The sequence below is a fragment of the Orbicella faveolata genome, unplaced genomic scaffold (genome assembly GCF_042242905.1).
Source record: "Orbicella faveolata isolate gen_17 unplaced genomic scaffold, um_ofav_v1 contig_3, whole genome shotgun sequence".
Lineage (NCBI taxonomy): Eukaryota > Metazoa > Cnidaria > Anthozoa > Scleractinia > Merulinidae > Orbicella > Orbicella faveolata.
In genome coordinates, this window is record NW_028301558.1 from 13,521,624 (window position 1) to 13,534,700 (window position 13,077).

At 37.6% G+C, this 13,077-nt stretch overlaps 1 pseudogene across 1 annotated transcript; it reads left to right on the plus strand.

Annotated features, from left to right (window-relative positions):
• The first annotated feature begins 1,697 nt into the window (after positions 1-1,697).
• Positions 1,698-12,993, plus strand: LOC110047542 (cyclic nucleotide-binding domain-containing protein 1-like; annotated as a pseudogene). Its single transcript, XR_016209591.1, has 15 exons — positions 1,698-1,918; positions 2,316-2,394; positions 3,703-3,816; positions 4,320-4,378; positions 5,005-5,167; positions 5,964-6,112; positions 6,944-7,101; positions 7,390-7,451; positions 7,609-7,684; positions 8,511-8,643; positions 9,413-9,522; positions 9,622-9,772; positions 10,072-10,139; positions 10,534-10,593; positions 11,588-12,993. The product of XR_016209591.1 is annotated as a cyclic nucleotide-binding domain-containing protein 1-like (transcript).
• Positions 12,994-13,077: the final 84 nt, after the last annotated feature.

The following is a 13,077-nucleotide window of genomic DNA, read 5'->3' on the forward strand; positions in this document are numbered from 1 at the left end:
CCAAGAAGGGCGAAACAGCTGTCCACTGTTGCGATCCTACTTTATCGGTTCTCGTCATGTTGGTGTCTCGAAACGTTTTTCACGTAGTATCAGCCTTACAGTCTATTGTTTGTCTATTTATAGGGTCTTTATAGCACATATTACATTTAAGCCATGTATATCCGTAAGGGTTTTTCCGCAAGGATGTTTGGCTAACAGTGTCCATGATGAGGTTGCTGCGCACAAAATGTATCAGCCTTGAAAGGGAAAAATGTCCGTTTTCCTAATTGCAGAGAAAATCAGGTGAATGGGGATTACACCAGGACCAAGAAAACTGCAAGTATAAAATGCCTGCCAAGGTGCCCTTCAGGCGAGTACGATTTGTAAGCCCGAGAGTGCAATTCACTCTGCAGGATTTTTTTTTTCTTCACTTCTCCTTTGCATGATTTTTTTTCAGTCACCCTCCCTTGCATAATTTGTTTTTGCTTTTTCCCCACCCCCTCATCACTATTCTAATGGTCCTTCCCTAGAGGGCTGCTGTTCGCTAAGCCACTAACGCAATAAGCACTAACGCCATAAGGTGTAAACTTAAAAGTTTGCTTAATTTATCAATTTCAATTAATAAATTAGCCTTGCAGGAAGGGGTGGGGTGGGGGGGGGGGGGGGGGGGGCTAGGTGGGGTAGGTACCCGAGTGCACTGCACAAAACGTGACGTACTTCACGTCATGCAAATAATATTGATGGGAGCCTGGGGAATACCATCACGGACGAAATCCCAATAGTGCATTTTGCACTAAAAACAATCGTTACTGTCCTAGAATTCACCAAGTTACCAAGCGGCTAAGACTCATTTCATTCGAAATTTCCCGGGGGAAAGCCTTGATGACATGTTAGTGTATTCCAAAGACTACGATTCTTCGGCTGATTATCGCCTTAGTTCCGAACTCTTTTGAAACCCATCCACAAACTCCTGGGCTCAACCATAGTAAACGAAGCATCGGAAATGTCAGAAGAATACCTGCTTCTGTTGTAGAAAAACAAAGATGGCCGTTCTAAAATCAGGATGAAATTTCCACACACATGATTCACCTTAACAAGCGGCAATTTGATTGGGTATTCATAGTAGCTCCAATCTGATTGGTGTAACATACATACATCTCGCATCCCCATTGACTCATTGACCCGATGATAACATACTCCAGACCCACCGACTTAAAGAATCTTATGCTATAATCCTATCTTATAATCTTTTGACGCAATCCCCTGCGAGTCTATCTTTGTCATGATAGACATTGATTGTTATCATCTCTAAATAGCCGATCAAATTTATTTGCTGCTAGCCGTCATAGGGCTCTTACGCAAACTTCCTTAAATCAAGGCCTTATGATGAAGTCATAGGTCGACATTTGCGGGGTCACCATGAGTGTTAGCCTGTGTTACAGCCACCTTCTAAGAAAGAAAAATAAAATGGAGAGGGCGGCTGTTACACAGGCTGTTGGAGTGTCCGCGCTGTGCGAAGCATGTTTTGTCGCTTTTTAACCAAATGGTACCAAACTGAGGTAGGTCAAATTGTGGATCTATTGCGATGTGAAAGTTTTGAAGCCGAATCAAAATCTGCATAACACAAAACGGGTACATTTTACTAGATTTTATGGCTACTCTCTAGTCTTGTTTTGTTTGCGCTATTCTTGATTTTGGAGAACGGTCACATGACTTCGTTACTATGGTAATATGTTCATGGCATTTAGAGCGCGCATTGGTTCTAATTTTCAAGATGGCGGCTTTTCGAACAACAATGGGGAAGCATCGAAACTTTTAACATATTTCCTGTATTGTCCCATGTTCTTTTAAATCATGAAAACTTTAACACAGAGTAAACATGACACCGGTGGTTGGAGTGCAAAATTTGGCGTAGAAACGAGGAAGCAAAGGCATCCATGTGAGTTAAAGCTAATTGAGTTAACTTTTTAGTCAGTAGACAAGCTTAATCTTCTTTGTTCGATGTAAACTTTGGCCTTACCGAAGCTTTAGCTACTGCTTAATGCAATATTAACTGGTCAGTGTTTAGCCTACATTCATGGAGTTTGGTGCAGGCGGCAATTCGAGAAATTTGAGAAAATTATAGGTTGAAATGAGAGCGCCGGCCTATAGCTAGTGGCACTGAGCTGCATGACTCAGACAAAAGTTTAAGAGTTATCCATTATTGCTGATCGACTTTGCAAAACAGCATCATTGCTTATGTTGGATAAAATCCCTGTGTTACTGCGGGGATTTATAGGGTTATGCTCGCAGGTATCTTGAAGAGATAATTTCCACTCTTAACATTTTCTACACAGTGCCAAAGCTTGTTGGCCTTCCTGATATAAACTACAATGGCCTCCAGTGGTTGTGTGGGATTGAAGGTTTGGGTGAGAGGTATGTGATATTAAGATGAACTCTTCTAGATTTATTTTTCCTTTTCTCCTTGCTGATGGATGTACAAAGACCTGTAAAAATCATTTTTTTTTTTTTTTTTTGTAGTTATCTGCAATTTACAGGATAACCCCCCCCCCCCACCTCCTCCTCCAGTATTTTTGTCCCTTTGGCACAAGGATTATCAACATTTAACAAACTGACGTCAGTTTTTTATGCGTCTGTCCTCTTATTAATGATAAATTGGGTCATAACATTGTCAAAGTGGCTGTGGAACCACGAGCTGTAGGTGAGTGGTTCCGCAATAAACTTTGACAATGTTATGACGAAATTTATCATCAATAAGAGGACAGACGCATAAAAACTGATGTCAATTTGTTTTTTACAAAAACAAGACCCCAAAATGGCCAAATGCCGGGATAAATGAGAGGAAAAGACGCCGTAAGCTTGCGGTAAACAAAGATAACTGAATTTTATTGAAAATGACACGAACATTGTCAATAGCTTTTCTCACTTGTTGATTGGCTACTTAAAAAGTCCATAAAATATCATTGGTTCAAAAGTTGACAGTTTGACAGCTGAAAGTTTAACTTGAAAGCTTGCACGAATTAAAATTTTATCCATCTGTACTCTTGTTGATGATAAAAATGAGTCAATCAGCACACGAGAAATTAGACAGCTATTGTAAAAATTCACTTTGACTTCCCTAGAAACATTGCCAAATTACACCCCTCCCTGTACTTCTTTAGGGCTGGTTGCTCGAAGACTGCCTATCAAATATATCACTCTCCAGAGGATTGTATACTAGTTTGCCAATGATATATTTGCGGGTGTAAAGAATGCTAATTTGTGGGCTTGCCCTTTGGTAACTAAACAGACTAACCAGGCCCTGGGTAGACACCTGCAGGCACCAAAAAATAAAAACATCCCAGAAATGGGTTGACCTCTGTCTTCTTTGCCACCCTGTGTAACCATTTAATAGACCACAGTATTGGTACTGGCAAAAATGTCTGGATAAATTCAGATGACAAAAATACTGGTCACGAACCTGTAGTATGTGCTGTGATGTAGGAGCAGTACAGCTGTTTTAACAATGCGTCAAGTCACTTCATGCTACAAAATACTAATTTTAATGCACCTTTGTCACAGTTAGATTCAATTCAAGTGATATTTTGAACTTTGTAAAAGTCCTTCTGTTTGTTGGTATATGTGTGTACAGCAATTGTTTTGTTTATTTTAAGTCTTTAATTTGAAACTCAGTACATTTATCTTTTAATAGTTAATTAATATATTATTTAAAACCAATCTTAGGGACAGACCATCGACATCAGAAGCTCATAATTCCTTTCTGGCCAACTACCCAAAGATGTTTAACAGGCCCAGACAACAAGCTTTACATCTATCTCTTGATTCTACTCAGCAGAGGTAGTCAAAGTTTTACACACAAATTATTAAAGATTGGAAATAGCAGTTATTTAAAAGAGAGCAAAACACATTAATATTAGTAAGCCATGTTTTGCTATGACTGTACATGTATATATATATTATTAACTTGTTAAAATTATGGTATTTTCCTCATAATTTTGAAGTTGAATCAAATAAAGCCATTAGAATATAATTATATTTTTTATTATTTATATTTAATAAAATTTGTCATTAATATCATTATTGTTATTATTATTCTAAATTTACTGTACATAATAAATAGCAGTCACAGAAAACTGTAGTCACCAAAAAGTAACTTACAGAAGTTGTGCTAGTTAAAATTGGGTTGGACCAACTGAATAAATAACGAACTGCTAAAAAGTATCATTAGTTAACCATACAAAGTCATGTAAATGTTTGGTTGCAGTCGTTTACATATTTTAAACTACTTGGCAAGCATATGACATACCAGACTATTAATAATATTTTTCTATGACTAACAGGAAACTCAACCATGTGGATGGTCAAATGCTTAAAGTGCAAGAAACCAAGATACCACATGGTGGGTATAATAAGTTTTGAAGTTTATTCAGGAGGTCTTAGAAGACAAATATGCTAGTTTTGTATGCTGAAATACAAGCTAACTAAAATCAGTGGATGTCTCTCAGTTTTAAAGTTCTATACAAAATTGAATTTACATGTAAGGCAAATCAGAAATATTCATTTATTTTTCCTTGGTGATAGTGTTATGATTATAAACATGTAGTATTTTTAGGGTGTTACACTGTAACACACTCAAAGACTGGGCTTGAAATTTCACTGGACTTAAAATTACAGAAATGAAAATGCAGAATTACGATGTGTGATTTGCACTGGTGTTACACTTTTTGCACCGGTGTTACACTTTTTGCACTGGTGTTACACTTGAACTGCACTGCTCTCAGCCAATCAGAATCGAGTAATTTTTTTGTGTATATTATTAGTAACTTAATACTTATTTGTCTAGTAACAATAGGTCTACAATAAACCACTTTTAATAGAGCTGTTAACCTACATGCATGGACACAGTTAGTGACTCAACACTGTTTACAGAATGACTCTTTCTCTCAGTGTAATGAGCATGATTGTTATATAATCTGACAAAATTTAAGAATAATAATAATATTATAATATTATTTCCTTCTGCAGACAAAGGATTATTTCCTCACTGGTGTGAAGGGTTCAACCCTGCGATCAGCCATAACATATCAGAGCATCTCTCCAAGCTTCACAAACATTCTGTGATTACCATGTCACCAGATGCCTTACTTAACATGAGAATTAAGGCCATTAAGAGAGTGCTGCGTAAACAGTAAGTAACAAAAGGAATGAGGGACAAAATATGCTACTTATGTGACTACTTCAACCAAGTGCATCAAACAAAATTCTGTGCAAATTTAAATGAACGAGATTGTTGGATATTAACAATAGATTAACATCGAATTATCAATCTAAGCAATTGTAATGCTACAGAAACAAGAAATTTTTGACCACTTTTATTGTTTACAAATGTGCAAGTGCTATTGGTCTATATGCAAAGAATTTGTTTGGGTGGCCCTGGTGGGAGTAGTTGCACTGTAAGTAATCACTTGACAAGTTTGTTTTATTCTTCTTCCAGTTGTTAGCAACACTTCTCAAACATCCAAAATGTTCAACCGATTTAGATTGAACAAAGTTACAGTTATTATTTATACACTCTGGCCGGGTTGGTCGAAAGCTGGTTAATGCTAACCCAGGTTTAACCGAAGTATTGATTTTCCTTGTATTAAAAATGTTTTTCCACTGCTTATGTTTTTTTTTAGTTTGAGATTATTTAAACTCAAAACCTGAAGGACAAACAATATGAACAGAAAACCTCACCGAAAAGTTACAAAACTGAAATCAAAATTCTCGCTAATCCTGGCTTAGCTTAATCGGGCTTTGAACAACCCGGCCCTGGGTGAAGAGAGGCACTGTGAGAGTGAAGTGTTTTTCTCAAGAACACAGCAAAGTGACCCTGATAAAGGCTCTGTTCTCGGCTGCTCAATCCAGAGTCCAGCAGACATCAACTTCCCAACTGAAGTGAGTCAATGAAAAATAATTTTATGAGTTTCATTTTATTTTGACAGACCGTTTGAAAGAAAATCAAAGGATAATGAAGTGATATTTAAGCACTTACAATACTTCCCAGAACTGTCTGATCAAGTCCCAAGGCATGTACTCAAGGAGCTGTGTTCAGTCGCTCAGCTTGATAAATGTCCAGAGGAAGATTATGCAGGTCAGCCTTGAGTCTTGTTTTAACTTGCAGTATATAATATCTTTACTTTGCTCTTTGACAGCAGAATTTAATGCTGTCAATATTGAGTGCTTACAGTACAAGTGAATGGTACAGTACGAGTGATTTGAAAAGTGGGCATCCAAAATGTGCTATAAGGTCTGCTCAAATGAAGAATTTGTAACTAAAGACAACATATGAAAAATAAAACAATTTTTTTAAATAAGTGGCTGTCCACAGGATGCCTGGATGCCCATCTGGCTAAAAACCTGATGGAAAATGGTGGCTTCACTTGTTTCAGTGGAAGAGGACATAGTTTGCTGGGCACCATTATATTGGAGTTGACTACTGCCAGCCTTCCACTGATTATAAAAAGTAGAACTTGCACAATGAGGAAAGAACACGAGAAAAAAAGTTCTCAACGTAATATTAAGTAATACTGAACTTTACTTTCACAAATCACCTGTGAACTGAATTGTCTTTTGAAACGCACTTGCAACTGTTTACACTCATAAGTTTATTGAATAATTTTGGGGTTTTAAAGTTGTCTAATGGCCAGCTTAATGCCTTTACTTAGTCTTCTTGGACATTGAATCATAAACTGAAGTAAAGTTTCCAAACCTTTATCCCAAACTTTAGAGAAATGAGAAATTATCTAAAGTATTCACCATCATGTGCTCAGCCTGCACGCTAATGACTGATAGTGTGTGATAGCTCAACCAATCAATGTGAGCTAAATTTGTTATTACTATTTTTGTATAGTAATAGCCTGAGCAAGGTCGGTATTGAGGTGAGTTGACTGTTCTCGTGACCATAACTTTTTTTTTTTTACAGTGTTTGGCAATACAGGACTTCACCTTATATTACGAGGAAGTGTCACGTCAGAATCATTGCGAGCAATCTCGCCCATAGATATTGACCCAGATGGAAGAGATTTCTTCTCTCCATCACCTATACTTGAAGAGGACAAACTAGAAACTGTAAAAGAACAAGTATGAAAATTAATGTTTGGTGCTTTAGTACACTCACTCACTCAATCCTCTTTGTGCTCTTGGGCACATTGAAGGCCATTAATTTTTGTGGTTTATCAGTGATGTATCTTTCTTGCTCCCCTCTGAACGCCTGCCACGCAGGCCACGCGGGCTACATTCTAAATAAGTTCCATCTTTTCTTTCTGTAAATTGGTTTGATTTCTGATGTCTATGAAATGTGGCCCTGGTTATAGTGTTCACATTGTCATTCCTCAATGCTATATATTTCTGTTGAATTTATCATTTCAGCTCTCAGTTGGTCAGTGTTTTGGAACACTCAGCAAAGTTGAAGGAAAGGAACCCTATTCAGGGTGAGGTTTTGTGTCTCTTTATGAATTGATTCTTACAGGATAGCTTGTTGAATGTAACTATTCCACTCTTAGAACTAGTGCTACTGTAAATAGACTGTTCACAAAATTTTTAATAGTCAATTTTGATGGTTTAATTATTTATTATGTTGGTTTTTAGACTACTTTCAGTTATTTCATTGGAGCCGTGTGAATTCTTGAAGATTTCCACCAGTGACTATGCATGAGTTATTCAGGTATTGTTTGGCAGTGATGCCATTCAATCTTCATATTTTATCCAAAACCTTCATTATGTGTTAATTCCTCTTCTCTCCTTTCAGTGTAACATGACTATACTGTATTACAATCCTCCTTCTAAACCTTAACCAATGAGGGAACAATAAATTAAAACGCAACAATGTTAAAGTTATTAAAGTTCCAGTTTTTTGAGGACAAAAGTAGTACCCTGCCTTTATATGACTTTCTCGTTTGAGTCTCATTGTTACCACAACTTTCTCTTGACCATAAGAAGAGCTTACAGTCAAACCAAGTGAAGCATACCCCTCAAGAGTACATTTTATTTAATGAAATGATTATTGGAATATTGAATCCACTAGTCGTTCCAAGAATGGCTAATGGGTTTAAATGTTCAAAAAATCAATTTAATATTTGATTTTTGAGATGACTGGCAGGTTCAATATTCAAATAATCAATTAATTAATGTATTTCTGAGGGGTACACTTCACTTGGTTTGACTGTAATTGTTTTCTTAGTCAATAGTTAACCCATTATTTCAATCCAGCCATTTTGTGACACGAATATGCCCTGATGATAGGCTAACGGTCAAAACGTCATCTTCACTAGCTTGCTTCGGCGGTTCATTTACCTTTATCAACTTCAAATCGATAAAAACTCAACGTTTCACTTGCCTGTCGATGCAGCCCAACAGTTTCTTTAGAAACTAGTTCTTTTGTTTATAGGACCTTATAGTATAAACTTCTGTGGAAATTTTCTAAAGATGGTTGGTAATTTTGTGTTTGATGTAGCTTGATAACTGAGAGTATTGACAATTTTACCTAACAGATCATTCAAGCTCGTGAGGAAGAGCAGAAACTGTCTTTGGCCAAGGTGTGTAAACTGTTCAGCAACTGGCCTCTGTTGTCGCTCAAGAAGATTGCTGGTCTCATTAAATGGAGGAAATTTCCACCTGGTCAAGGTAGTAAATTTTTGACGCAGTATCTAAAGATTAGGATCTGCTTGTAATTTATCACAGCTCTCATTTCCATGAACTGAGAGATACATAAATTATGGAAACACGACTTACATGTATATATGTGTATCACTGCACTCGTGACACCACTTTCGGCGGGAAAAAACTGGAAAAAGGAATGGCAAAGGAAAGGCGACATATTATGGCGGGAAAAACTTGACGGTGTGATGCAGCGGTCACTTGTTGGGAAGCACTGGGAGAGGGGATGGGGGATTGGACGGTGATCCTCCGATCATCACACTTATTACTTCTTAACCCCACAAATTTTCACCTGAAGACATATGGTTCTCGAGCTTTTGCTGTTTCCGCTCCTGAACTCTGGAACAGTCTACCTGTTTCTATCCGCTCATGTGACAATCTAAGTTCTTTTAAATCTAAACTCAAAACTCATCTTTTTAAGAAAACTTATTATTCTTAGCGATTTTTACTTTCTATTACTTTCTTAAATGCACATTTTTAATTATTAAGATTAGTACAGATCATTTTGGCGAATTGTACAGCGCCTAGAGCAGGCATGGATAGGCGCTATATAAATATTTATTTATTTATTATTATTATTATACCAACTTAATTTGAGACAAATGATAAGAATTTGGAATCTGAAGAGTTCAAAATGACGAAATTGTTTAAAAATTAGATTACATTGCCACTGGCTTAGCACAATCCCGAAAAAATATTCTAGTACATTTTTGACATTTTGTGGTCTTTTTAACAGTTCTTGTAAGTGAAGGTGAAAGATGTGAAGTGATAGGATTCATAAAGAAAGGAGAATGTCTTCTTCGGCGTTACATTGAAGTAGCGCACACCTTCCCAGATGGAAAGAAGGTTAGTGTCTCTATCTTTACATCTCATTTTGTCTAGTCTGTACAATTATCACATGCTTATAGATATTTATCAACAGTCTTTTGGTCTTTGTTGTTTTAGGAACAGCGTATTAAGTCTGTGATGATTGGCAGACTGTCTCCTGGCGATTCTTTTGGCGAGACCACAGTCCTCAAAGGCTTAGCTATGCCATGTTCAGTTATCACAGACACTCATGTTCAGATAGGCACCATTTCTACACTCGACGTTCACGGTACGTTCGGAGCAGAGGAGGTGGGGTGCGGTGAACGAGGCGATGCCTCCCTCCTGACAAATTGAACAATCTGTGTCCCCCTGAGATGTTATTTTCTTCATTCTGGAAGCATTTGTGCCGATAAACTTACGGCTTTCGACGGCAGGTTTTTAATTTCTCAGTAAATGGGGACGGGGTGGGGTGTAGTTTTCTAGGTCCTCTTTAAGTCCGCATATGGGTGGCGTTTTTCTTTCACGTTCAGCGACAACTGCAGGTTAAAGTCGAAGCTTTTAACGCTAATATTTGATTGTCTTCTTTAGATTTAGATGAAGTAACCAGGTCACTTCTCTCTCAGTCCTACTCTGCGATGGATGCAAATTTAACAGAGGTAGGGAAGCATGTGATTGACGTGGTACTTTGAGCCCAGAGCAACACTCTAAGACTAAGTTTATGGTGAAGGGAGGTGATTACTACTTGGCAACGGCTTAACGCAAGATACACTGTAGCTAGCTTTTCGCTATTACAGTCATTTGAGGGTCGTCGCTCGCTTAAGTTACTTTACAATCCCGTGTTGTGGTTCAATATTGCCCCAGTAATAGTATTATTTTCTTTTGTTTCAAATGCGTTGTAATTAAATAGATTACCCTACACCAGAACAAAGGAAAATAGCAAGTTGTACGAAGGGTAAAATTGAACTACAAAATCAATCACTTTATCAAGTAGCTATTAAAGTGAGGAGTGTCATCGTGAGATAAGAGTGTTAAAATGCTTTCTTCTCACAGGACGAGATACAAAAAGAGTATATCGAACAGGAAAAAGAAAAAGAGTGGAGCAGATTTAAGGTGGGAGGAATCTGGTCTTTTATCAGCGTAACTTTGTACTTTGTTCGACCGTTGCCTACTTGGCAACAATACCGCCAAAGATATAGTGAGCGCATTGATTTTAAATATTTTTACTCTAGCCTTTTTTTAAGCTTATTGACTGAAATTATCTCTAATTTTTAATTGCTTTAATTTTTAACACCTTTAAGCGCATTGAGCACGGTTAACCCTTTGCCCCCTCAGGCAAACGACAGTTTTTCCTAAACAGCAAATAAAGGCTCTCTGCCTGTGTACAATATACCATTTGAAAGCCACTGATCAGCTTATTTAAGAACTGACATCAGCAGTTATGAAAGAGGTAGTCATTTTGAGAGAAATTGTTTTAAAATGTGAAAATGAAAGAGCTTCCAACACGTATCAATTTTCAAATATCATAGGTATGGCCCCGAACTGTAGCTTATTTAGCAGGTCTTGGTACATAACTTGATGTGAAACAAGTCTTGCATTCCATGTGCTTCTCAAAAAAGAAACTGTAAAATAATGGGGATGGTCAACCATATCTTAGATAGGAAGGCGGTCACAATTTTATGCCTTCAATGAGCAGGTCTTCACAAGACAATTTTCATGGCAAAAATTCATAGAAATCTCTAAAATATTCACAAAGTTATGATGTTGTGTGCCAAATGGTACTCTTAGGGAGTAAAGGGTTAAATGTGTTCAGAAGAAGCTGTTATTTTTTGCCAACCAGAGACCTTGTTCAGCTGAGTGTTCTTAGGCTTAAAGCGATCAGGTATCCCAACAGCAACCTTGCTCTTTCGCAAGGTTAGCTTAGTAACACAAACATAGCTGAAATATGTTAATATATTTCAATGGGATGTTAGTCTGTGATGTCCTTTAACGAATGAAGAGTTCGAGAACCCTTGGATCCTGCTGTTGCAGGTTCCATTGTTACCTTCCTAAGGTTGTAATGTTAAATAAAAGAGAGGATTTTCTGTTTGCAACTTCTTCTTCGTAGAACAAAGTTGTGAGCAACGTCTTATATCACAGAGGCATTCTTCCTGGTTACAGCAAGTGGAGTAGAAATCCTTCGCCTTTGGAAGTTCCTGATAAAAGACACTAAACAGTACAACATTGCGGGTGTTGCTAGGTCTGACCGTAAAACAACAGGTCCGGAGAAACCAAGCTCCAAAACCTTATCATAGGAAAGACTCCATCGGCGGCGAGAGATTGATTCTGAAACTTTTACGCGAAATTAATTTTGTCTTTGACAACTACAAGCTCGCTCATACAACAACAACGACAACAGACTGAAACACTTCTGACCGTGCACTGAAAATAATGTCATTGTAACTCCCCCATCTGATACACGCTTAGCACACTTGAACTGAGTTATGGATTTTTTACAGCTATACATTTTAGTTAGAATCATGTCTCGTTATTCGTCACAGTTGGCACATGCTACATACATTTCTACTGACAGAAATGACTGCGGAAAACTAAATTCTTGGAAGATTCTAGCATCGTAAAACTATGTAAAGAGAGTCATTCAACATACATGTCATGAGCATGGGACAAAGAAAAAAACCGAGCCCCCGAAGGGAGCCGAACCCGAACAGATCCGGGCGGGACGGTCTAACCACTGAGTACTACTGAATCGTTTTATCTACGCAAGTTTCCGCTAATTTTCGGACACATTATGGTCTTGCCTTGCACTTCTTGTTAGAATGTCGTCAGTGAGTAGAGACTGAGCAATTGGCAATTCAAACATTGAATTTACTACACCCCTGTTAAGCGACCACCTATTGAACGACCACCCCTATTAGACGGTCACTAGTCAAAGTCCCGATGAGAGCTTTTCTATTGTTTTTACCTCTATTAAATGGCCAGCCCCCTTTAAGCGGCCGCTATCCATTTCCCCGAGGGTGGCCGTTTAATGAGGGTTAAACTGTACTCCTTCCTTGCTCTCTCGCCGCTCAATTTAAACTTCCTTAATTTACACTCTCAAATTTTCTCTTGGGAAGTTGTCTTGCAAAATATATGTGTTCTAATACAGTACATAGGTATCACTGTAAATATTTGTAACATACCACCAGCCTTACAAAGGCTTGGAAATTAATGGAAAAAGGCGACGACCTTTGCAATGAATATTAATCAATATATGGCTTGGCAATCAAGTGGAAACAAAGCACTATATAACAAGCGTGAAATTTTTAAATTCTAAGAGTAAGGAATATTAAATGACAAATTTCCATGGGTCAAAAGACGACACCTTGTCGAAGGAATAAAACATAAGATATAAGGAAAATGCACATCCTGCCTATTCTGACAATTTATGAGGTTAAAAAAGTGTTACAGAAAAATAAGCCAATGCATGCGAGGCATTCCTTGATTGTGAAATAAAAAATAAAACAAAATTGTGAAGATTTATTGTAATTGATCTGTACTCTAGACCAGTCAAAAGAAAAATCAAAACCAGTTGTGACATGGTCATGTGTGTCCTTCCTC